The 27867-nt window shown below is 41.5% G+C and overlaps 1 protein-coding gene across 4 annotated transcripts in view; it reads right to left on the bottom strand.

Moving 5' to 3' along the window:
- prickle1b (prickle homolog 1b) overlaps positions 1–27867 on the bottom strand; it is a 76614-nt gene that overhangs the window by 17200 nt on the left and 31547 nt on the right. For 2 of the 4 annotated variants that reach the window (XM_080291481.1, XM_080291480.1), the window contains exon 1: positions 9249–9474. The exons of 1 other annotated variant lie outside the window; for it this stretch is intronic. The gene's annotated coding sequence lies outside the window, so the exon portion shown is untranslated. Of the gene's footprint in view, positions 1–9248; positions 9480–27867 lie in introns of those variants that run through there. One more of the 4 variants, XM_026146845.2, reaches the window with a different exon arrangement.

Here is a 27867-nt window from a genome sequence, read left to right as displayed (position 1 = left end):
ACCTAGTTATGAAAATCAAAACTTTCTTTAGTTTCTTAGAAACATCTTGTCTTATATTACTGGGAATATAACTCAGTTATCAACATCAACACCCATGGGACAAACCTCTCTTACTTAAATCTGACTTGAAAAATACAGTTTTCACAAGTGTTTAGCTTCAGCCACATGTACCCTTACTCACACTGAGACCTGCATCAATTCACATCCATTACATTTTACTGATTTCTACATTCAGCCCTATTCATGCTGACAGACGCCTCACAGCAGCCTTTCACACCAGGAAATGGGATCTTTAGCCCTCGCTAACAAGGCCCACCAGCCCGACTCGCTGCTGCAAATCAGGTCTGTGGAAGTGTGGAGAAGCTTGGAGGTTTTTGCCACATCAGTGTTAATATTCCTTGACACTCCCCGGTTGAGTGTAATTTAAGTTTAAAGTCATAAAACCCTCTGTTGAGATTTGTTAACCACTCCAGGGTGTTACCTACACACCTCTGGGGCAACAGAGGGGGTAATAAAAGTGCTATAAAATGTAAGGGTTTGTCAGATGTCATTGGAGCTTTGGTAGGCATTGGGTTTGGAAGCTACACTTTTCTTGTCTTAGTCTTACTTTTACCAACTATAATTCAAAATTGGAAATTCTTCAAGTTCTTCAAGATGTTCTGATTTGGAGTATGGGAGTGTTGCTTGATATGTGACTCAAGCACATGTAGTTACCGACAGATTAAACTACTGTAAACTACAACACTGAAAATTTGACACCGGCTTAAGAAAAGCAGTATACAATGTACACAGTGCTTTTCCTGTAGTTTTTACAGTTGCATTCATCACGTTTCAGATACATTTTAGCTGCCAAATCTAATGAAAATGTCTCAATTTTAGTCCCATTAGGCCGCACAGGTGGGCTTTAGCTGTATAATAACAACCTTTTAAATGTGATGAGTCTGTTTTAAATAAGAGTACTTTTACACTCCATTGCAATGACGAACTAGAACATCAGTGAGAAACACAATGGAAAAATGGGAATACATCTGGAAGCCAAACATGTTGTCATCCTAGTGCTGCATGTGTGCGTGCACGCTGAAGAGAAGAGAGAGAAAAGAGTCTTGTGCCTCCCGTCCAGCTCTAATTTGATATTGTTAAGTGATGTATTCCTTCTTTAATAAAAGCCAGGCTAGAAGATATTTTAACCGAGGCTTTGAGAGGAGTGTGTGTGGGTTGGAATTATTTTTTTAAAAAAAGAAAAAAGAGGCAGATATGCAGATATTTATAACTATAACAGAACAGAGGTGAGTGAGTGACTGCTGGTGAAGATGAAAAATGTCAAGAACCACGTTATCTCGTACTTGTTAACAGGAGAAATGGGCTGCTGATTTGCTTCACTTGAATGGCTAAAAAAGCCGGGCCTTTCTGATTAGACTTCTACAAAATATTGTTAGAGGGAGATAAAAGCTGCTCTTTTGAGGGAAAAAGTCACAAAGAAACTGCTTTTAGCCCAGATACTGTACTTAAGGATGACAAACTACCACAGAAAAAGGACCCAACATATCTTGCTCTTGGAAACACAGAAATGAGAGTCCAACCATCCAGCTGCGTTGGCTCGAAGTAGGCTCTTTTATTATTTTTGCTGATCTCCTCTACGTTGACTTAAGTCAGCATTGTTATTGCTGTTACAAAAAGTCCCTCTCTCTTGCTGCAAGTATCCATTTGACTGATTTACAGTGTGTCACATGTTTCAGCCAAAGGAAACAGATAAATCAGGGCTTTTAATGAGCTATGCCACTCAAAGTGAGATGCAAGTATTTCCTAATGAAAATAAAATTAAAAATAACAAGGAGGGAGATGTAAATGTAAAAACAGTCACATCTGATGACACATCCTGCAAGACAACCTACGGAGTTGCATCACATTTACTATGGGAAAGCTGTTGGCGTGTGCATGCGTGTGTGTCTGTGTGTGTGTTTGTGCACAAGTCCCCCATCAAGTCAGTATAAGAGATAGATGTGGCCCAGGGTTTGGGGTTGTGTACACAGAGGCTTAATGACAGGACCCTGAAGGGATGGCACATCAGTCAAGCAGAACAGACCAACACACACACACACACAAACGCACACACATAAACCGGCTGTGTGTTATAATGCCGGCACCCTCGCTTTCCCATAATTTAGCGGTGGAAACACAAGAGCTGGGAAAGACGGGTCTGACCAAGTTTGCAGCCCCGGGCACTTTGTCACACTCGGCCTGCAGTCTGGCCTGCACGGGCTGGCACAGTTCTCAAAGCTGCTTGTAGTTGGGAGAAGGGTGTGTATGTGAAACCATACAGCAGAGCTTTTAGTTTCACTGCGCATTCCAAAGCCCCGTTTGTGCAGATTTCTACTAGAGATTTTGAAAGGAGACTGATAAAAGAACAGCTGAGCGACGGCAACTTGACCCGGCACGGCAACGCAAACATTCTGACGGCAAGTTTGGGTTGCAGGGGGGTGACAGATATCGAGGCTGTGTGCTATATGAAAGTGGCTTTGAGCTGTGTGTTTCAATAAAGTCGCTATCACAGGGAAAGTGGCATGACTGGTCATTTTGTAAGGTTGTTTCTCTCTCCTTCTACTACCCAGCAACTGCAGTTGAATTTGGACAGGCAGACCATGTTGGCATTCCACACTGACCCTCGAGTAGCGGGCCTGAGGTTCATGGGTAAACAGACGCACTGTTTGGTGGGCTTTGGAGCCTGTCTCACCCTCTCCCTGTCTGCTTCTCTCTTTAAACCCCCCCGCCCCTCGTCTTTCTTCTCAGCCGGGCATATCCTCAGTTGGCCTCTCTGTTAATTCAGACCTACCTGACAGTTCTGACTAAAACCTTCTGGGTTTACTATCAGTCCCGCTCAGCAATGGGCTTTGCTCTCTAAACACACAACGAAAACTAATCTGCAACAGATGGGAGACGAACTGGGAAGGAAGTAGCATAAAAGGATATAGAGCATATTTGTACCCCTCTGAACCAAACGATAGGGTTTCAGCGAACTTCCAGGCAAAGCCCGAGGAGGGTTGTAATGATGTGCACAGCGGCGGCTCCCAGGGGCTTAACAGCACGTATTACTTGGGGATATGAGGTGTCCATCCACAACCAGATGTCTGAAAGGCCCCGAGGGTGGAAAGGGTGGGGGGGGGGGTAGTCCTGGGGGTTTCCTCTACAACACTCCAAAAGATGCATGTAAAGTCTCAAATAATTAAAAACAAATGCAAAACACACAAATGCAACGATACATAGCCGTATGCACACACAAACAGGGCCCCACATGTTGTTTTCCACGGTTGGTTGATTTGAGATAATGAACCCCTCTTTTTCTCCCCCCTCAGTTTACTGTCTGGTTTTGGAGGTCATTCGTGTAAACACAAGAGACATTTATTTACCACCTCATTAATGCAAGTGGTAATTTAACCCCATTTTCACAGGCAGAAAAAAAAAGGAACAGATGGATCTCACAACACAGAAATGCAGACAGATCACTGTTTGGATTTGTTTTGTGAAGAGCACTTGGAAAACCCCCAAAGCTTTCATCAGCTAACCTCTGTGGATGAAAATCTGGTACATTCTCCGTGTCTTGGAGGAGAAATTGTCCCGACAGAAGGATACACCACAGCTTGATTGCTTGCCACAGAACACAAAGGCAGCTAGGGGCTTATTATGTAAGATGGGAAAGTCATTTAAGATGAAGCTGCGTTCCTATGCAACTTTGAATGGTAATGAATGTACATTGGCCTCTTTTTCTCCCCACTTGAGAGCAGCAGAGAGAGGATGCAACACCTCCAGGTCTCCAAAACAAAATCGGAAGGGCTATAATGTTAAACTCCAAATCAGGAGGCCACTAATGATGCCTATGTCCATCTCCATATACAGCTTGCTGTGAACAGAAGTGAAGTGATTGTCAAAAACATTAATTAGAGATGTTTTGAACATTTAATACTGAAAGTTGTGACTCTACAAGTCCTCAAGCAAAAGCAGCATCCACAGCTTTTTGGTAAATTTGGTGATAGTCCTGTAATTTTCCCCACCCTCATTTATATCGCATTTATCACAACAGGCCATTTCCTGAGTCTGGGTGGCATCAGATTGGATGGAGCCATTTCCCCTCTGAATGAATTAGAGGGCTGCTGGTCCTCTGGGATCATGTCAGGCAACATGGAGATGCAGCGACAGATAGGGTATGTCCCCACAGACTTCTGCAGAGACAGGCGACCACCCAATGTAATGATAACTAAATGTTTCATCATATAAATCACAAGAAATTTGCCAGCTCGTGTTTTTCGCAACGCATTAAACCATCTCGTTTGGTACATCTGCTCCTGTTTTGTGAAGCTGGCTGACAGTGATTAGTTCGTGGGCCTGGAAGAGTCACAAGAAGATCGTGTGCAACGTGAAAGAGAGGTGAAATGCTAAAGAGAGCGACGCAAGGGAAGAGAGAAAGATGAAAATTCTCTGAAGGCAGGGGAAAGGAGCAGGCTGTCCCTGATTAGGTCTGAGTTGAGACATTCAACTCGGTCTAAGCCTCGGGAACACAATGTCAAACACATGAGACCAATTTGGGGAAAGAGGGGCTGAAGCTGAGCCATGTTTGCTGATGCACGCTCTGAAACAGCAAGCCCAGATTCACAAATAAGAAGATTTCCTGAACTCTGACCTGAAACCATGTAACTGTTATGTTTCTGACATAGCTCTCTCCTTTAAATAACACTCTTTTCTGGCAAATGTTCCTAAATAACGGCTTTGTGTATCCAACACCCAAAACAGAGAGCGGGAGTTGCCAGTTTGGCTTGGATGCACAGCGTGTTAACTCTGTTTCTAAAAAACTAACTTTAATATTATCCATAGGATGATCTCAGTCTCTTTTTTTTCTTTTTTTTTGTTACTGAGGCAAAAACATGAAGCCACAAAACATCAAACTGTGAAACATGATCACCAAAATTGGAAGAGGTTTTCCCATCATAACAGCAATGCTACGTGATTGATGTCGCCCTCAACAACCAACAAGAGCCCAGAATCTAAGGAAGAGACCTTTTTATGTTTTTCCCAATCAAAAACAAAACTGAAAGCTATCATTTGTGTTCTGCCTCAGGGTGGTCATTTCAATGGGGAATAATTACGTGGTTTTTGCAGCGAAATCTCGTCTTCCTATACGAGACTCTCCTTCTATCTATACTGTTTACCTCTCACTTGGGCTTTAAAGCCTTTCAATTATTATCATCTAATAATCATCACCTTTAATGTCTCGCTAACTGCCGAGGCTGGCGACTGGCAGTGTCTGGGCAGGTGTGTGTGTGTGTGTGTGTGTGGCTTTAATCATCATCAAATAGAGCTGTGTGTATAGGTAATTAACTTGGTGCCAAATTGACTCTCACTCACAGGCACGAGTCGGGAACTCTAAACACACCTCAGCTTTGCGTCACTTAGCAAGCGCTGCGGGCAACTTCATTTCAGCTCCGCTGCATGTTTTGACACAGAGTTGAGCTCAGTTCCCTCTCCGAGTCCATTACTCAGCGTCTGATATTCCTCTAAACCCCGAATTACTTTTCCTCTCCACAAGCTGACCATAATACAAGGTTTGTGGAGCCAATGCGGCCTGCAGGGTTTGGTCTGAAACCACTTAACGAGCACAAAGATCACGATTAGTGTTTGTAGATCGAGGATTGCTGTCTCAGCCCCCACATGAACATGAATGACCTGACCGATGCCGGTGCCTGACAGGCATTTCAATCACATGTACTTAAAAAACAAAAAACAAAACAAATAATGGTTAATTTAACAATCTGCTAGTCTCTGGATTAACCTTGAGTATCCAAAACGTCAGGAAAATGCACAGAAAGTCTTATTTCTGTTGCTCTCATAGCTTTGAAACATTCAAGAAAACGTCTGTTCTTCATTGTTCCCTGTGCTGTTGCTCCAGCTCAGTAATTGGACCTTCACTGTTTGGCCCTCTGCACACAACTACAGGGGATAGCTGCTTGGCAAGCATATGTGTGTATACACGTGTGTGTGTTTGTGTGTCTGTGTGTGTCTGTTTTCTGAGGTTTGGAATGATTTACACAACCCCACACTCGATTAATTCCAGTATGACAGAACAAACTTGCCTGTGTGTACGCATGTTGGTCTTAGGCTGAGAGAGGTGCACAGACTGAACAGTGTTGCCTTACTAATAGGTCGCTCAATTTTTTTTTCTGTCTCTCACACTCTTATGAACACACATATACAAACACACACGCCGTTCACATTTGTGCTTATGTTTCTTATTAGGTTCCATTTATTTAATCTTATGCCAATCTTTCCTCCAAGTTAAACACTGGGACACAAGAAGGGTGTAAAGTCTGCGCAACCCCCTCGAAGATGTTAGCCCAGTAGCAAACCATCCTAGTATAAACTATTATGTTTAGAAAAGTATGGATTTCAAATGGGATGCCCTTCTCTAAAAGTTACCTAATGACCATGAAAGAGGTTTTCTTGCAACTTTTTGGACTGAATCTTTTAAGTTCCAAAAAAACAGCACATCCTGAGCTCTTTATGCAGCTTTACTGCTGTGATCAGTTGAGGTGTTTAAGCCAGTGGCTCTAAATCCAGAACACCCTTGTCGCTGAGTAGGAAAGGTTTTCCAGGACAGTGTCCAACAATATCAAAACAATCTCCAGGCTGGATTTCCTCTCTGGCACTCAAATCCCACTGAAGAATGAGAATCTGGGTTGCATGTGAGAAGAAAATGAAGAAGTGTAGGACGAAGTTTTCTGTTTCTAATCAAGAGACACCGCTCTGAAAAATGAATCTGTCAAGCTAGAGGCTGTCCACAAACAACAAGCTGCCGAGGCTTTCGTGAAAGCGGAACAAACAAGAAGTCGAGGATTCATTCATAATCTAATCCGCCTCTCCTGCCAAAGCGAGACATGGATTTTTACTCCATGGAGTCATTCTTGTCTTTGAATAAAGCCTAAAAGGTCATCTCCTTTGCATCTGCTTCATAACCTGCCATCTGATTCACATCCTCCTCAGCTAGAAGGCTTCCTTACTCCCCTCATTGTGATATGTTAAAACAAAATGAACCTTTTAGCCCCATTTTTGTTTTGGCAAAAGAATTCCATTAAACCTCCCCATTAAAGGCACAAACTCCTCTAAATGCTGATTTTTTCCTTTCCCCCCCTTGCTCTTTGTTTATCCTCACTGCATAAAAAAACAGAAAAAAAAAACCCAACAGCTCTCTGCATCACTAAAAATGATCATCTCTTACTACCTGAGCTACCTGAACTGATAAAGTGAACATCAGATGATAACAGCTGATGTCAGTGCCAGCCCACATCAGCTGATAGCTCAGCTGAAACATATCCAAATGGAAAGTAGGGCACGCTAATGAAGCTGCTTTAATCTACCTGCATACAGCTGTTGCTGCTTCTGCAAGCCGCTTTACAACCCACCTTTTGCGACTTAGCCACATGTTGTCACTGATACTTGAGCTTTTTTTCTTCAGTGAGTGTCTTGCTGCTGCTCTTAAGGACAGAAGATACCACCAATAAAATTACTGCAGCTGGTAATTGTCTTCTGAGGTCTGACAGTTTAAATTGTAAAAACACAACTTGTAAAAATGAGGAATAATCTTTTAATGGTTTCTCATGTTTCATACTACGTCTTTGCTGGGCGACAGCCAAAAGTGCAAGTCATGGTTGCAGCAAACTTGTAAAAGATCAAATTAAATGTTGGTACATTTTACAACCATTAAACACAAGTCATGCTCCCTACCTCCAGCTGCATATTCAGAAGATTAGTGAAAAGAGGATTTCAAAAGCTATTCTTTTGAACAAACGCAAGACAAACCACAGTGTTCAGCATCTATATGAAGGAATCAGTGTCATGTCCCGCAGCCCGCTGAAGTCAAGCCAAAACATACCGATCATTTCAGCTACTGCCTGACTCGACTCTCCCATGTGGTCCAAATGGCTGACCAATTAACAGCAGCTTAACTCCTGAGTCCAAACAGCTATCTCTCTTTCTCACACAAACACGCGCACACACACACACACACACACACACACACACACACACACACACACACACACACACCCGCATGAACACATAAGCAGAAAAGCGGATGCACACAAGCATACAAAGTAATGGACATGCTGATCCACAAGCACTTAGACCCAGTACCACACACAGACAAGGACACACACACACAGATACGTACTCATTAACAAAGGCTTAGCATAGCAGCGCGTATACCCCCAGCAAAGTGGCGCACAGTGCGCCTGACTGGCCTCCCACAGAGGGGGAATACACCTCAGTCACCTGATCCTCGGTTGCTCTGATCCTGGATCAACTAACTTTGGGGGCAGTTAACAAGAAGGCTTTATGGGTCGGAGAGCATTTCTGGTAGTAATTCAGACTCTTAAATATCCCATTTAAGAGTCTGAATTTAGACTACAGTGTAGATATGTCATTACTCTACTTTACAAGATTTCTCATATGCAAAAACCAGAATTAAACCCACAAGTCTACTGCTCTCACTGCAGCATCTTAGCAATCTCTCTCACCACTAGGTGCCACCACTGGCTTTATTACCTTAACACGTCACTGTAGGACTTACAGTCGCGGTTTTAACTATATTTTATGCACTCTGAGTTAAAAGTCTTAAGCCAAGGGAGAGTAAACATGTTCATCTTGTAACAAATTGACTCCATTGAAAGGGCTGATTAAAGTCTGATGTGGGGCTGAGTATGAAAGAAATGCCTGACTTTGTCAATTGTTTAGCGCGGTTGGAGTGATGTGGCTTCACTCTGTCGTGTGTGTGGATTTTGGGCTGCGGTGTGTCACAACAGATGTACTTCAGAGGAGATTTGGGAACTTGCAAAGAGAGGGAAAAGGAGCAGTCAGATCGAGAGAGAAAGCGATGGAGCCCACCTGAGTGACAAGAGGCAGCCATACATCTGGAAACCAAAATGAAAACCAGCGCGTCTTTACGCATGCACATTTTCCAAGTTAAAATCCCCCACCCTGGTTCACAGATTCCCCCCCAATTTTTTTTCTCTTTTGGGGAAAAAATGCCACAGTGCTTCAACGAAGTCGTTTCTTTTTGTTCTCGCCTGTTTGGCCATGAAGTAAACTGAGAGACAGGTAATCTCACTTGGTTCTTGTTGACGCAAAAACCATGACTTCACAGTACTATCGAGAACGCGCATATCACAGTTTACAGAACAAAATGAATTACCGGGTCAAACACTCACCTTTAAAGGAGCAACAACTCGATGCGGGGCAGCCTGAATATTCCTTTTATCAAAATATAATCACGACTGTGGAGGCATTCGTGCTGGCCGCACAAACGCACAACTCCGTCCCGTTCCGCGTCCCGGATCAGCTCAGTGATGATGTTTTCAGTGCATGATCATGAGTACAGAGAGAGATAATCAGAAGCAGTCTCACCAGGACTGAGCGCTGCGCAGCTCTGGCATCAAGTTAAGAGCGTCCAGCAATGACATTAACGCTGCACTGCGCCTATTGGCTGGGCTGCCCACCCCCTATTCCTCTCCCTCCCTCCTCTATACAGAAACGCACACACGCCCCCTCCCTCTGCTAGAAAGTATACTCCAAGCTATGAGTTTATGGGTATGTTTAGGAAATTAAAAAAAGATTACTATTATCTCATACAATTGACTGAGACAGGACTCTCTTCCAGACACTCTAAACCAAGGCACAATGTACATTCCAAATTCCTTTAATTTTAAATATATTGCCTATCCTGTAAAATAGTCAGATGTCTATTCATATTAACGTACAGAATTCACCTGCTTGCTGCTACTACTGCACATTCACCCAGTGTGTGTGTGTGTGTGTGTGTCTCTCTCTCTCTCTCTCTCTCTCTCTCTCTCTCTCTCTCTCTCTCTCTCTCTCTCTCCCATAAAGGATGAGAAGGCCACCACAAACTCACAAGTGCTTACCATACAAACAGCCTTTGAGGAACTGAGCAGCAACTGTGCGGTAAAATGCTCTTGCGTTCACCTCTTCTTCATAATTTATGACTTTTACAAGAATATTTGATAGAACAGACTCCCACACCGACCCAACCCCAGTTCCCTTTCCTGTCTGTGGCGTGCATGGCACAGTATATCACACACTCCATGCAGGAAAGCAGTAGCCTCATGAAACTCAAAACTGACCGTCTGCGGTGATGTGTGGAAGTGTTAGGCACTGCGCAGCCCAGAATGAAAGCATGTATGTTCAGAAGCTCAGTGATCCAAACTAACTTCTTCTAAGTGCAGACTCAAACCAATATTCGTCCACTTTAATTAATATAAGATTACACACATTTAAAAACATCTTTTATACGTGATGTCATTTTTTGTAACCCACCACAGTCCCACACTTTTTGCTGAATCAGAGGTTCCCTGTTACTCTGAATTAATCAATTACCTCATATATTTGTTCTTAATTAAAAAACCCCTCTTAAATTTTTATCTTTTTTGTTACTGTTTTTTCTGTATTTGTACCTGTATTTGCTATCATGATTTTTCTCAGACTTCTTTCTACTGCTCATCACATGTTTACCCAAGCAATCGTCTTTCTTCCTGTATACTTTGGGTCACCTTCTAATGTTTTAAAAGGGGCTATATAATAATAGATAAAAGTGACTTGACTTGACAAGAGGTTTTATCTCCATCAACACCTTACTGATGTTCACACCTCAGTGCTCAGCATCCCACTGGTTAATTTATGAGGTTTTGCTTAGATGGAAGTATGTAGGTGTATGATAAAAGAGCAAGGCAGCACTAAATGTTCTAGATAAAGAACTGTGCTCCTCTGTCCCGGCTGTAACAGTTAGAATCTGCACTGACACAACTTTATCAAGTCACTTCTTTGGAACCTAGGGAAACACAAAAGCTTTGAATTGTAAGACACAGAAACACAAAATGATTCTGTATATATTTAGAATATGTTCTTATGTTAGACACTAAACACAGTGGGGGAAATAATTATTTGATCCGCTGCTGAATTTGTAAGTTTGCTCACTTACAAAAAGATGAACAGTCTGTTAAAAAAAAAAAAAAAACTTATATGGCTGTGTACACATGTGGCACACAGATCACAATCAATCATTAAATCAATTACAGATACTCTTGATCTTAACTCATTATGTGTATAAAGCAAAACTGTCCATAAATCAATTTCTTCCATTCTAACCTCTCCACCACCAGGGGAAAGATTAAAGAGCTGTCAAAAAAAGTCAGAGACAAGATTGTGGACCTGCACAAGGCCAGAAAGAGCTACAAGACCATCAGCTTGGTGAGAAGGTGACAACTGGTGGTGTGATGATTCAGAAATGGAAGAAGTCAAGCATGGAGTTGGAAACCTTAGGATTTGGCTGCTTTTCTGCTAAGGGTATAAAACATATACACGTTTAAATTGAGGGGCCAATGGATGGGTTCATGTACCATTAACTCTTGGACAAAAGCCTCCTTCTCTCAGCCAGAACCCTGAAGATGGGTCGTGGATGGGTCTTCCAGCATGACCATGATGATGAAGGAGCACATTAAGGTCATGGAGTAGCCTAATGAGTCTCCATACATCAGTCCTATAGAATATCTGTGAAAGTTGCCAAAGGGCAGCCACAAAACCTAAAGGATTTAGAGTTTAAATAAAGAGGAATGGCCCAAATCCTTCCTGAGATAAGATAACCTTTATTAGTCCCACACGTGGGAAATTTGTTGAGATGTGTGCAAACCTAGTGACTAACTGCAAGAAACTATTCAATTCATACAAAAACACAATATGTTTTTTCTGGATTTTTGGTTGATATTCTGTCATTGGCCATTAAGATAAAACTAGCATAAAATTTAGAGGCTTTTTATTTCTTTGTAAGTGAGCAAACTTACAAACTCGGCAGGTGATTAAATGATTATTTCCCCCACAGTATATCCAAGCATCCATTTTCTTTTGCTTATTCAATTCAGGGGCAGCTGGAACCTATCCCAGTTGTCACAGGGCCAGGTACACTGTGGTCAGGATGCCAATCTGTTGCAGGACTTTAGATATATTTATATAATTACTATACTATAATCAACTGCAGCAGGATGCCGTTGCATCACAGCAAGAATCACCTGGTGATTTGGAATCTTTCTGTGTGGCATTTGCATTTTTTTTTCTATACCTTTGGGTTTCTTGTGGGTGCTCCCACAATCCAAACAAATGCATATTAGGTTAATTGGCCATTCTAAATTAATCATAGGTGTGAATGTGTTAGCCCAAGATAGCCCAGTGACCTGCCCAGGGTTTACACTCCCCCACGATGTGTAAAACTGGTGCTATAGTTTAAACAAAAATACCTACTGGCAAGTCAGAAATCACCATATGTGCCTTTTGATATAATTTTTATAATTTTTTTGCTTCATGGTTTACAAAAACTGTCTTAGACACAGAAATGGATTAACGTCAAGAAATAATTTGTTGAGCTGTGTGGTTGGATTGAATTTAGTCCACTGCCGTGGCGTCGGGGGAGAGAGGATAGCTGTTTGAATGTCGGTGAAGTTGGCAGTGTGACAGGCAGAGCGGGTCAAACAGTATGGCTTATTGTCCCTGCCAGCCAGTAAGTCAGCCCACACAGAGAGGGACCCATGGACGCCCTTGTTCACCCTGCTGGCTGCTGCTCTAACACTCTGACACTCTGACAGCTTGATTTACAACTTATATTCACATTTCATATTTTTGACTTTGAGACTTATAATGAGCTCAGCTATGGAGAAAGTCTGAATTCACAGATCGCCACTGATGAAAATGGGCCCTGGCAACAGTTTTACTTTGTTTCTGCCAAGAATGATGCACCAGAAGTGAAGTGAGGCAGAAACAACTTTTTTGCCTAAATGACTGAGCACAAATGGAGCTTTACCCACCTCAACTTTTAATGTGGAAATCTGATCATTTAGTGCGTCCTGATTGCTCTCTTTGCCACCTGTTCTGCTCACCTCAATGCAGCATAGAGCCGGCCTCTGTGCTTTGGCTTGGCTCTTTGTGCTCGCACTCAGACATCTGTAACATTAGGCCTGTTTACAGCAGACACAGAAAGAGGGAGAGGGGGTATAAAAGGTAAGCCTATAGGCCTACACATGCAGCCAGAGAGGAAGCGAGGATCAGCGCAGTGGGGAGAGCACAAAAGGCACAGTAAATCCTGCCCCCCGTCACCTTGTGGTGCGCGGAAATACAGCAGAGTGGATGAAAGTGTCAAAGTCAGGCACAGCATGTTTAACATCTCTGATCCCATCTTTTCACTCCCTCCATTCTCCTATTCTTCTGGTTTCTCCATGGAACGCTGCATTAAAAACAGTCCACACTGATGTGGGACTGCGCACTTGCTTGAGTGTCACAACCAATGAGCGAATAACAAACTGCTGCACAGAGGAGTTATCTTCCTATCAGCAGATCTGGTTTTCAGAGAGAGTAAAAGTACATCTGATATGAACCGCATCAGGCTTATCTGTGATGCAGCGCTGTATTTATCATATTAGCAGGACTGGGGAAACCGGATGGTTTTGCTTCACTGCATTTAAATAGGGAGACTAGTATATATGTGTGAAAGTAGCAAAGCTAAAACTTCAACTGGCCTGAAACATGAGCTCTGGTCATTAAAACAATGGAAATCTACACCCCGTGTCCTTAACGTGACTAACGAATTTCCGCATTTATGTGACATTTAACCCAGTGAAACTGTGTCAGAAAGATGAGCCACTTTGTGCCTGGGTCAAGCCTGGAAACCTACAAACACCAACTGTCCTCCTGTAAAACCAGATATTTGGCTTTGAAAACATTGGGTATCAGAATTGTTCATGTAGCTGGCAAAATAAGCAAAATATACATAAAAAAGAAAACAATATCTTTTCCTGATCACAGCTATTGGCTACTTCTTTCTTTGACCATGTATAACCCAGTTCCAAAAGGACCTTTCTGAGAATGAGGAAAGTGGCCTAAAGGGGAATTGTCAATCAAGCCGTGGGAATCAAGTATGCATTTCGTAACGCTTCAACTATCCTCAGAATAAGTGCACAGAAATGACCTCTGAATCATCCTCCACCTTTGCTGTTCAGAGTGACTAAAAAAACCTCAAGGCAGAGTCAGTTTTCTTCTTAACTGAAAAGGAAACGGATATCTGCTTTAACACAATAGATTTAACAGTACATACGTGCAGGTCTAGTCAGTTACTGTCACTCAGGTTTATCTCCGTGTAACCATGTTTTCTTTCCACCCTGTCATTTGCCTATCTGCCTGTGTCATCTCTGTCTTTACCACAGGCGCTCAGCGGGGAGTGGGGAGCTCTGTTGTCACTGTGCTGTCAACAGGTCCTGCTGTTCACTCAAGTCAGAGAAGGTTCAGTTTAAGTAACGGTGAAATCTAATTTAGGCAACACAGCTCAATCGTAGCTCATGAAAGCACAAAGACAAGAATAAAAACATTTTGTATTTTCAGATGAGCAAAGCCTCTAACTAATGGCAACCAGCATCCAGTCACATTCAAGTGCAATTCATGTACACATTACTCCGATGAAACCTCCTCTACACTGTTAATGTGACAACAATGCTCGGGCCCATGGTGCATTCCATATGAGAATGGGAATTTCTGAGTTCTCAGTCTGAATTTTCAAGTCAGATTTTCAACTCATGGCTCATTTTTACTTGCCACATGGGTCTGTTTGGTGATGCTTTTGCACAAAGCATCGTATAATTTGCACCAGAGGGCACGAATACTCGCTGTAGTATTCTCCTGAATGATAGGGATAGCCACTCAGACAAAACCTACACATCAGCCCTGGTATAGAAGGAAAAGTCAAAACCAGAAGCAAAGCAGAGCAAAGAGATTCCAGAAGCTGAGTTGCACAACTGGTCAAATTAACACCTAAAAGCAGCGTGCACCAGCAGATGTGTGTTATGGTGCGGTTCGTAAGGATGAGAACGGCAAGCATGCATGGGGGCATCAAAAAGTCAGAGCAGTCCGACTTTGTAATTTAAAGTGGTGACAGTGTATTCACAAAGTAGTCCCACATGTTTGATTTGATATATTTTTACACCAGGTAATCGCCTGAAATCTTGTTTTTTTCCTTAATTTTTCTATTAGAATACGGTCATTACTCGCAGAGAAACAGGAGCTTCTCATGGCTAATTGAGTTTGCCTCCAAATCCGTGTCAAACTTGGCCTCCCATGTTAAAACATAAAATAAAAGCTAATGCAGTGGTTCCCCTGGCTACCTGAAAAAAGAAGCTAATACCGAAATGCTAAACATATCACTTCTCCCTCCCTTAGGAGTATATTCCTAATTTTAGGCGTTTTGTTTTTTGGCTTGTCAACTTTAGCTTCCCATTTAATGCAAGAGTGAATAATATAACCTGCTATTAGCTTGTTAGCGCTAGCTCTCCTTTGTGTCCAAATGTGGTCAAGTCCATTTTACAAACAATCAAAGCCTTTGAAACAACATTCCACAAAATGGCTACATCTGTGTGTTTTTTTATGCCGGGACGATAAAATTAACTGTTTTTAAAGAGAAATACAAAACTAAGAATGACAGGTGGTCCTTTCTTTGTGAACTCAGGTCTGACACAAGAGAAGGTTAACCAACTAATTCAACTAATTCAGGTATTTTTATGAGAGGAAAAGCTAAAAGTGAATAGAGTGGAACAGAGCTTTTCCTCATTTCTAAAATTCCTGTCACCTTTGAGAGGTAATTGTTGAATGAGGTAAATCAACAGTCAGTGCCCTCCTACAGGGATACATAAAGATACACAGTTTCCTGACTCACTCGTGTGTGTGTGTGTGTGTGTGTGTGTGTGTGTGTGTGTGTGTGTGTGTGTGTGTGTGTGTGTGTGTGTGTGTGTTTTCTTACAGGTGTGTAATAGCAAGTGAGTGGACTGGTTAAATGTTAATCTCATTAAGTGGATGTGTTGTTCATAGCTCAAGGCACATTTAGTTTCTCCCCGCACACAAGCAAAACTTCCTTAATTAGACTGTAAGAACACACATCACATCAGGCATGCTACCTCCAACCTGTGCAGGACCTCCAGCAGCTACCATAGCTGGCATACCTTAGCACTTTGTCAGGCACTTGAACCCCGAGAGCCAAACTGTTCAATTCTTGAGTCTTTGACCATATTAGGGCGAGTGGTTGTTAAGCTCAGCTCAAATGAATTGAAGTCACCACATCGTTGCTTGCAGCTTCCTGTTGCCCCCACTCCTTTCTCCCGAACACAATTACTGGACCTGACAGTCAATGCTTGGCCAAAACACCCAAATTAGCTTACATAAAGGATTTAATGGCAGGCCGTGCATGTACATGTCTGCTGTGTTATAATGTAAATAAGAGATGCTATCACTGAAATATGAAGTATTTAAATGCTTTATAAATTGGTGTCCAACACATCTGGTTTTGGATTAGTCTTTCTGGGAAAACAATCATCCAGTGCGAGATAAACTGGACAGATATGATCAGACCTGTCAATCTTTCCTGTACAATAGTACACATTCCCATCAGCTACATTGTAAGTGTGCAATTAAGTTCAGAATGTAGATCCTTAACTTGAAAGTGTACATAAATAAAAAGAGGATCTGCACTGGGTGATTTACATGACCCCGAGGTGCCTTTCCCCTCTTGGGAAATAGCATCTGATCTTTATTTATTTTGTTTGATTTCTATTTTTTTTTTAATTTAAATGGGATAAGCTTTAATTGTGTTGAAAAAATTAAATTAAAAATTATGTGCTACGATCTAAGTTAATGCATTTTTAGGTTGGTTAATGATGTCTGTCCCATTTCATAAAGAAGAAGGTAATTAAGAAAAAAAATTATTGTTTACAAAAAAAACCCCTAAAATGTTCTTCCTGGTGTTTGCTTTGTTTAATTTACTGAATGGCCCAGAATAGAAGCATAGGGGTGTAATTGTGGTCAGAAGCTCTTTGGTGCCCTCATTTCTTAGACTGTTACCCTGTAGGCTACACTGTAAGATGATTTAACTTCAAATCAAATCAAATCACTTTTATTGTCACATCACATGTGCTGGTACATTGGTACAGAACATGTGAGTGAAATTCTTGTGTGCGAGCTTCACAAGCAACAGAGTTGTGCAAAATACAATAATGTAAACAAGCAAAATACAAGAATGGCTACATCTGAAACTAATAAATATATGTACAATATATAATAGTATATGCATTTCTGGATGTGTATCCTAAATATTTTTCTACGTGTGTGTGTGTGTGTACACACATATTTTACAATTAAATAGAGTAAACAATAAATAAAATATATAAAATAAAATATACAGAGTGAGACATGTGCAGAACAGTGGCATTACTGTACAGTATGGAGTGCATAATGTTAAAGTTCCAGTAGTGAAGCTGAGGTGTCTATGAAGTGTTCAGCAGTCTGATGGCCTGATGGAAAAAGCTGTCTCTCAGTCTGCTGGTACGGGACTGGATGCTGCAGAACCTCCTTCCTGATGGAAGTAGTCTGAACAGTTTATGGCTGGGGTGACTGGAGTCCTTGATGATCCTCCCCGCTTTCCTCAGGCAGCGCTTCCTGTAGATGTCTTGGAGGGAGGGAAGCTCACCTCCAATTATCCGTTCAGAGCACCGCACTACTCGCGGCTCCGTGCCGCCAGTGCCGCGCGAACATCTCCGTTAATCCAGGGTTTTTGATTTGGGAGGGATTTAACTGTTCTGGATGGGACGACATCTTCCACGCATTTCCTGATAAATCCGCAGACTGAGTCTGTGTATTCATCAATGTCCCTAGCAGCCACGTGAAACATTTCCCAGTCCGCGTGATCAAAACAGTCCCGCAGCGCAGACTCCGATTGGTCCGTCCAACAGTGCACCGCCCTCCGGGTTGGAGCTTCCTGTTTCTTATCATCAGTGTTGGTCATCCTCAGGAGTTGATCACTGAGATGGGTCATAGGAGGAGCAGACTCCAGCTGTAGTTAATGAGGTTTACGAACATCAAGAGTAAACTCAGCACGACAGAAAAGTATACTCACATGAAAAAAAAAAGTTTAAACAAAGTACACTCTGTGACTCAGTAGAACCACCTTTAGCAACAAAAACTCGAAACAGTTGTTTTCTTTATGACTTTATCAGTCTCTCTTGCAGTAGTGGAGGAATTCTGACCTACTCTCCTTTACAGCTTTGCGTCATTTCATTGCAATTTGAAGGCATTCATTTATACACAACTCTCTTAAGGTCCCATCACACTTTTCATTTGGGTTGAGATCTGGACTGGGCCATTGCTTTTTCTTTCTTCTTCTTTTTTTAAATCTATTCTGTTGTAGATGTGCTGCTGTGTTCGGGATCATTGTCGTGTTGCATGATCCAGATTTGGCCAAGCTTTAGCCGTTAGACAGATAGCCTCACATTTGACTCTAGAATACTTTGGTATATAAAGAAGTTGATGGTTGACTCAGTGACTACAAACCTCCTGGAACAAGCTCAGATTATCTCCCCTCCATCAGCTTGTTTAATAGTTGGTATGAGCTTTTTGTACTAATATGTTGTGATTGGTTTTCTCTAAATGTAACGCTGTGCATTTCCAGTTTGGTCTCATCTGACCAAAGAACGTTGCTCCAGAAATCTTTCAATTCATTCAGATGCAAATTTATCAAACCTAAGCCATGCTACCATGTTTGTGTTCTACTCTTGTCTGATTTAGGTTTCTGACCACCTATAGGTTGATCTAAATGTGCCATCTACTCTTAAGCCAATAGATTTTAAAGTGATTACCTCACTCTTTTGGGTTAATACTAAACCTTTCCTATGTGATGCTGTCTAATCGTTAAGCCTTTGCCAACCCAATGACCATACATGATCAACTCTCCATAGCAGGAAAATAGCTTGTGAACTTTTAATGATAAAAGCTAAACAAAGCTAAATCCTGTGCAAATGTCCAACTGCTGGGTTAAGAGCAGATATTTTGACACAGTCAAAAAGTAATAGTGTTATTTGTGTTTCACCTTATTAGGTTAACAGATGAACCATTCTTTAAAAGAAAAAACATTATTTTGAGCTATACAACTATAATAATACAGATATGTGAGGGACATAAACTATACATATAAACAGATCGACAATTAGAAGACAGAAAGACGTGGGGGCCTCAGTGGTATGTTGCAGTCATTCAACTATGGAATGGTAGTGTTTATATACAAAAACATTATGTGTCTTAAAGGTTCACCTGCAGTAGAGGTGGAATATTCCTATGTATGCAGGAAAAGGTGTTTTGCCTGCTTGTGCACCTTTTTGAAAGTATCTTAAGTACAGGGCAAGCCTCCCTCTTCTTTCTGCTCTCCCCTTCTCAAGGCTCTGGCTACAGGGAGGAAGTGTGTGACAGCACGTAGCTCCTGGGCCATACTGAGGAATTTCTTTTACTCACACACATGCATACACACACAAAATCCAGGGGATATGTCAGCCAAGGGCAAGACCGGAGATCAGAGGGAGGGTGAAAGCGAGGAGGGAGAGGAGCATAAGGGACTGTGAAGAAGGAAGGAAAGGAGAGGAGAAAAGAGACCTTGGACTGTGCTCTCGACTTGGGAGGCCAGGGAGAACAAATGTCTTTGACAGTCCAGAAATGAATTTTCCTGTCGTTACAACTGCAGCCAAATATGTCAAACCCTCCCTACAGTCCCTAGACCACAACATGTCAAAGAGAGATAAAATATAGGAACACAAAATTTTCTAAAAGCTCTTTGAAGGTTCCATAACTGAGGTGTCCTGGAGAACTGTCCTTTCATTGCAGATTAAGTTTTCACTTCCAGACTGCTGCTTAAAAAAGAAAAGTGTTATCATATTTTACATCAGTGTCTCATCAAGGAAGTTGCCATAATAAGTCTAGAAGCCTTTCAGAACACTCATCTTATATACGATGAGGTTTTACAGCTTTGTACTCTTTGTTTCTGAACAGTTCAACATTTTGGGAAACTTAGTCTCATTTGTGCTGACCTAACATGTTCTCAGCCTAAAACATCAAATACTGCCGACATGCCACTAAAGTCACAGAGATTTGCATAAAGCACCTTTTGGCATCTGTGCATTGATGTACCAGCCACCACAGCACTGGATGCAAATAAATAGCAGTCCACTTTAAGAGCAAAACATCTATGATGAGAAGTTTCAGGGCCTTGATTATCCTCTGCTGTGGACAGATGGACACGAACAGCTGAGGCCACGGCTGAGTAATCATTCCTGTTATACTTCTCTGAAGTCTGTTGCCTGGAGTGCATGCATAGTTGGTGTATGATAATGTAAAGTGTCCTCACAGTCTCAAAAAATTGGCAGGCACGTGGACATCTGGACAAACCCTTGTGTTCAAATAGTGAACACGTCACTGAGATCCAAACAGACCCAAGCAGATTGGCGGAGGCGGAAATTATAATACCCGTTTAAGTCTCCTATTTGAGAGCGTTGTGGGTTTTTCTTTTGTGCACTTTGTTTACTTAGCTTTCCACTCTCTTTTTACTTTGGTTTGCTAGTTAACCACACCTTTACTAGAATGAATAGTTCTAGAAACTAAAATACTTGGTTAAGAAAAGACTCTGATTGGGATACAAACATTCAAGAACTTCAATGAGCACATTAAAAAAAAACAAAAAAAACAAGAAATCTTTAAGCAAGTGTTTTTTTTAGAAGGGTTCATAGGAGATGAGCGGTTAGTGAGACTTGTCTTACTGTTGCCTACACCTGGTGTGTCAAAGGACAACTTCCTCTCCATATTAGACAGGCTGCATCAGTGCCAGTTTTTAAGTCTTTATTAAAAACCTATTTTTATTCCCTGGCTTTTAACTCTGTGGGTAACTGACATTTTTATTTTATTTTTTTTATTTTTTATTTTAATTTTTTAATTTTTAATTTTTTTAATTTTTAATTGTTTTTTTTAACTTTATTGCTATATCTGGTTTTATTACTATGTGCATATTAGTATTGTACAGCACTTTGGTCTACCAGGTGTGTTTTTAAAGTGCTATATAAATAAATAAATGATGATGATGATGAACTTGCGTCTTTGACAAAACAGCAGTATTTGATACCCTGGAAATGAGAAAAGTGTTAAACGCCCATGTCTGTACATTAAACCTAAAATTACATTAGCCATTAGTCAGCTTAGGCCTCAGTCAAACAGGCCTAGAGACTAATCACCAATTGCCACCAACTTGGAGTTGCAAAGAGTGTACTGCACTGAGCACCTGTTTGTGATTGCTTTGGTCACTAGCAGATAGCCACAGCCACTGGTTGTTTGTGTGGGAGAGAGTGACTTGTTTGGAAACAGTCACTATCTAACCATCCAGCAGCAGTTAAACTTCCAAAAATACAACGCAACCCAGAAATGGGGCTGTATTTGCAGCCAAATTGGTGTCTTCCATACAAACTACGGTTACTGGTTGATGAAGAAATCACAAGGAGGCCTATAGTGCACCATCCTACTTGTGGTTTTTCCCAGCGACTACCAGAAATCGCTCACTAACCTGTCAAGGAATTAAGATTTTTACCAACGATCAGAGTTGCAAGTGGTTGCCAATTGGTCTCTAGACCTAACATCAAGATCCAAAGCCATCTTAACTACTTCCCACTTTCCCATCTTTGCACTAAACTAACTAAGCTTTTTAAGTAGTAGCTTCATTTATTTATTTGTACAGAATGTAACAGTTTGATCTTAGCTAACTTGGCCTAAAGGAGTGAGTAGGGCAACCTTTTTCATCTTTGCATTTGCAGCACAGTAAGAAGAATTTATTTTTCAAACTTGTCTTATATCACCCTTCAAACATAAACCCAGGGCCTTTAGAGGTGAGAACCTGGCTCTGATAGACCAGTGAAACCCAATAAGAAACACATGTTACACACTTGAACCGTCACTGATGTATGAATGAGCACACCTACCCAGACTTATTCAAAGAAACTCATAGCAGTGTTATGTTTCAGATGATATATGCACAGAATGTATAGATGCAGGACATAATCAGTGATCGGCACCTCATAACATAAAGGTTATGATATATGCAGTGATGATGCAATGCTGAGTTTCATGCTTTCTCCTCAAACTACACCCAGTGAAACGTGTATGTGGTCCAACAGAAAACCACTCTCCCACAGGCTTAAGAACGAAAACAAGTGCAGATTTTGGCCAGATAATGCGGTCATTATTTGCTTGGAGAAGAAACAAAACACTCTCTGGCAGTAAAATTTTGTCTGGCATTTTCACGGAGCCCTGTGTCAAATCATATTGATTTAATATGCATGGTTTGGAAGTCAGCAGTTTAGATTGATGCATCTTTTTCTACATTATGTCTGTTGCTCACTGTTGCTCGATATAGGTTCTGTTTAGAGCTCTGTGGTTTGAACCTGAGTTGGTCTGGCTCCATTGTCAGAAAGCACTGTTGCAAAACACAATCCAGATACACCAGAAAAGTAATGCACTAATACTTTCATCAACACAATCATCTAGGAATAGTAGGAATGTCCACTCTTTGACTTCCAACAATCATAAAAAAAACCCCCAAACAAACCAAAAAAAACAAATGAGCTCAAGATAGAAGAAAAACGTATAATCAAGGAAGTTGCTTGATTTTCTTAAGGCTTCTATGAGCTTGACTTGGGAGTTTAACATTGCTTTGACTCATACTAGTCCATAGAAGCCTCCCCAAGAATATTTTTCACCATAAAAGACAGAAAAACTAACATAGTAGAAGACAAGCTTTGAACAATCTGTATTTTCGCTGTGTTTCCACTAATTTCAGGCTGTCATTAGGTCAGAGAGCTTTGTGTAAAGTCCCTGCTGTAATATACTGGTTGCTCTGTCACCCATCATTGGGCTCACAGGCTTTTTGTGACACATAAGCAACCACAATGTTTAAATTAAATTGTGTAAACCATTGTTTTACTGCTTAACTTTTCAATGAATATTAAAAAAAAATGTAGAGAGAAGCCAACTGGTGTAAAATCACATCAGGCTGTGGCTTGGTTTTCCTCCAGACTTCCCTCAGTCTTTTGAGTCACCAACCACCACTGGGCCAGACACAGCACAAAAGAATACAACTTGAAGGGAGCTGCACTTTGAGTTACAAAGCAAAACATCAGCCTGTTGTATTTAGCTTGACAACTAGAGCGTCACATATTACAGCCTCGCAATGTAAGACATCCCGGCCTCACTTTATGTTCACTACATGGAATGTTCCTGCACTCAGGTGAGTACGGTGCAGCTGGGTTTATCCATTCACCATGTGTTCGGGTGTGGATGTGTTTTGGTGTGGGTCTCGGGGCCCTGGAGGCTCATCTGTGCAACACGTGCCGGGGAGGTTCTGTCATCACCTCTGTGAAAAGAGTGGAAAGAAAGAAGGGAAGAGCAGAGACAGACCGAGAGGAAAATCTGGGGAGGAAAGGGCTATAAAAAGAGAAGGAACGAGAGGGTAGGACGCGCAGTGTGCATGCGAGAGGCTAAAAGTCTCTGGGGTGGGATGTGAGACAGCTCTTTCTGTTGGGTTTTGCACTTTTTACAGAAATTTTGGCTTGTGTCCACTGAACATGCCTCTTGTGGGCCTGCTCCAGCTATTGTTCTGTCTCTAACACTTTCTTGTCCTTCTCTCGCTCCATCTTTCATCCATCTCTCAGAATTATTGAAAGCAGCAGTAAGTCAAATCAGAGCACTCTAATCACATTATTGGCCGAGCGCAATAAACAGAATTTTTTTTTTTTAAAATTTTGATAGATTTTGATATACATCGTTTTTACATAATCAGTCACTCTACAGCTGTACAGAGGATGTCGAGTGACAAGCAGTGAAATACAGCACTTACTTATAGTTATTGTAGACCCCGTTCTCTCTTTGCATATAATCAGCAACAATTCCAGTACTTGATAAATATGATTAAGACCAACTTCTTTTTTGATTCACTAAAGAAAGTCTTACACAGTGACTCACCAAGTTGAATATCGTCCACACTTCCTGCAAAGTGATAACAGCTCAGCAGAGCACGCATACAATTTTGCAAACAGTGCAAACTAAACGCTGTGGCTGATGGTAAAGTGTGTCAGTGCTGTAACGCTACACCTGCCCGAGATCCCCTGAGTCTGCTGCTGGGTGTAGAATAACAGACAGGTGGGATCAGGTGTGTGCGCAGAGAAGAAACAGAGCAATGAGAAGGCGAGAGAGACAGAGAGACTGTTAGGAGCGCTGTTTTTAATTCACCTGCAGTCCCTTAGTGCATCTCCAGACCAAGTGTAAGCAAAGATGCAAAAAGATGCAACCCTCAGGAATATGTGTGTTTGTGCAATCTTATCAATGTTCACAAGCCTCACTCAGTGTTACGCCACCAGTTTACATTTCACTTCTCCCTTGTGTATAGAAATTACGATTTACCAGTTGTTATTTTAGGCCAGCACGCTCAGTGACTTAGTTAACTTAGTCACCAGGGTGGAGTACCCCTAGTGCTGGTCCCAAGCCTGAATAAATGGGGAGTCGTGCGTCAGGAAAGGCATTGTAAGAGCTTTGCCAAATCAAGAATGTGGATCACCAAGAATGTTTGGCTAAGATGGAGGAGGAGGAGGAGGAAGTGTTCAGAGGCAGTGAGAGAGGAGGAAAGGTAGGAGTGTAGCGATGACAGTAGGAACTTTGTGGATGTCGTGAAGGAGGACATGCTGAGAGTTGGTGTGACAGAAAAGGATGAAAGGGATAGGGCAGATGAAGAGGAGCAGTCCAAAGAAGAATAAGACATTGTTCATTGTTCTGTTATGTCATAAATGATTACTCATACCTGATAACTCATTTTTATGATCATACATCAAACCAAACTGTTCTCAAATTGTGTGACGCACTTCAGAAGTTTTTGCTTTGCAGTACATTCAGTCCCTCTACCTGATCTGTGCTGCTGCTCGCCATACCACATTAAAGTCTAATGAGGCTTTTAGTCACGAGAATGGTGCCGTGCCCTCCTCTAGCTGATATTCGCAGGTTGCCTGAACAGCCACTGATCTCTCCATCTAATCACATCTCTGCATCATTAATGGGGGCTTTTAATGTAAACGCAACCCGTGAACGCTGACGTACGCATGCAGGCACTTAGTCAAAAACAATCACGCACACATTTATGCATATGGCACACCACCATAGATTTCTCCAGCCGAGCACACCACCATCTCTAAAAATATGTAAACAAGGCGATGACCAGGAGGCTTAGTGTCGTCTTCTGCTTTTTGGTTATTTAGCTGATGGTGCTCCTGTTTTTAATGGTAGGACTGTGTTGTCAGAGAGCTGGTGTTTTGAGTGGGTATGAATTTATGTAACTTTGAAGCGAGAGCAGAGTAGAGCAAATGACTACACGGAGGAGAGAGAGATATCAAAATATACAACGGGAAAGTTGGCAAGAGAAAGCTCATGAAACCAAATTAACCCACTGATTCTAACGTGAATCCGGGAAGCTTCTGCATCTGCACCACACCTGGTTTCAGGATCCCTGTAGTGTGTGTGCGCATGTGTGTGCGTGTTATGATGATATGCCAAAGCAACTTGCTGTGTTCTTGCTAGCTATGACTCACCGTTACTGCCGCACCAGGCTGCAGCCTTGGCATCACACACACTCAGCCACCATGGCAGCCAACTCCCACAGAGTGAGTGTGTGTGTGTGTGTGTTGTGAGGGAAAACGAGCGAAAAAAAGAGGAAACGAAAAGAATTTACATGGAGAAAAAATACAAACACTAATAAAAAAAAATGTGTTTTTTTTTCTTCTCTACAGGTCACGTCTTTCATTTTGGTTAGTCCTTTTTAGCGAACCTTTAAAATCATTTGAAGGACCATAACCATCTGTGTGCAGCAGCAGGGAGGACAGGAATAGAGATTAAATCTGCTGCTGAGTCTCCAAGGACCAAAGCCATCAGAAGATGCCCCCGTGGATAAGCTCCTAATTTTACCCAAATACGGCTGCATCCTTTCATGTCTAATTTTGGCGCATTTCCTAGATAGGCAAATGTTTAAAAGTTGGGAAGAATGATGTTAAAATCAAAACAAAAACAAGGAAAACACAACGGTAACGTTGAATTAATTTTGCAGTGACACAATTTTTTTTTTCAATGCAAATTTTCCATGTCTCATTCTGTCCCTGGAACAGCTTGAAGCTCAGCTTGAGAAAAACGGAAGCCACACTGGCCAATGCAGCAGCAGGACTTAATGATTAATTTACCAACAGATGACATGAAAAGCCTACAGGATATACACAGATTACATAAGGTGAGAGATCGTTCTGACTACTCAGTGTTGATGATGAGCTGGTGTTGTCTGTGGTTAACTGACTGCTTTGTGCACACAGTTTGTACATGTGCTCATGAGTGTTTGCTGAGTTATGTCAGGCAAGTTCCATGTGCTCGTGAACAAAAAGCGCAGGATGATTTGCAAACGTCATCGGATTTTCATCTGTGGAAAATTGTGCTTTTCCAAATAGTTTAGTAAAATAATAGCCTAATTTTTAGCTTAAAATACGCAGCAACAATGCTATTCCTATGCACTTAGATAAAAGGGAATGTTTAATTTTACTTCTAATAGAATTATCTGCAGCCAACAATCATGCCATTCTTATTAAAATACAGATATTTCAATATTCATTTTAACATCATATTATTCCCTCATCTCCCCTCATATACGGGGTCCCTCAGGGCTCCATCTTTGGTCCAGTTCCATTGTCTTTATACATGTTTTTCCTTGGGTTATCGACATCAAAAGGCATCCCTTACAATTTTTATTGATGATTCACAGCTGTACTTTTCTGTTAAGCCTCACAAGCTAAAGCAGCATCTACTACTTCAGCAAATGCCTTTATTAATTGACAGTCAACCTTAGCAAAACTGAAGTTGATGTATTTAGCCTCTATAACATCTCTAAAGAAATCAGTCATTACATCGCTCCCCTCACCTGCAACATCAAATGATGGGACCTTTGAATCTCATATATGAAAGCTCATCCAGTCTTGTTTCATCTATGAAAAAGTGCAAAAATCAAACCTCTACTGTCTTTTAGTATGCATTTTAATTATCTTCCACCTTCATTATTGTGACTCACTATTCACATGGATCTCACTTATCCATTTTCAGTTGGTCCAGAACACCGCACTTAGGCTATACTTACAAAAACTAACCAGCTCTTGCAAATCACGCTACTCTTGCTTCCCTTCACCGGCTTCCAGTAAAGTTTAGAAATTTGTAAATTTTTTTGTGAATAACATAAAAATCTGCATATATAGCAGACCTACTGAGACCTTGGCCTCTACAATCCTCTCATCAAGGCCTGTGACCCAGGCTGTCATGTTAGAGGGATCACACTTTTCAGGTTGTAGCACCAAAACTTTGGAACAGACTTCAGGACAACTGAATCTGTGTTTTTGTATCAAATGACTGTTGTAATGTAAGGTATGTAAGGACGACACAAGAGATCCCAATATTTTACTCCAACTTTAATATTGGTTTCACACAAACGAACATTCAAGGCGCCCTCTCATTGGTGGAGCCACCTGGTGGTCCACCACACTGTTAACAATATCTATATGTGGGAACCTGTATATGCATCTCCTATGTGTGGTTTTATTCAAGACAGAGATACTAAATTCTACTCTGGTAGAGGTTGCTGAGAAATTGTCTGTTAAAGAACCAGTTTGGATTTATCAACTCAGGTAGAGGTAGAGTCTTATCTCTTGCAGAAGGACCTGGAAACAGTTCTTCGTGCTTTTATCACTTACCGCCTGGACTACTACTAGTACTTTTCTATTGAACAATCATCTTTAAACTGCTTGCAGTTAGTCCAGAATGCACACCAGTTCACCTCTTAACATGTGTTAAAAAGCATGAACACAT

Source organism: Astatotilapia calliptera, chromosome 17, assembly GCF_964374335.1.
Source record: "Astatotilapia calliptera chromosome 17, fAstCal68.1, whole genome shotgun sequence".
Taxonomy (NCBI): Eukaryota; Metazoa; Chordata; class Actinopteri; order Cichliformes; family Cichlidae; genus Astatotilapia; species Astatotilapia calliptera.
This window is presented reverse-complemented; position numbering and strand designations above follow the sequence as displayed.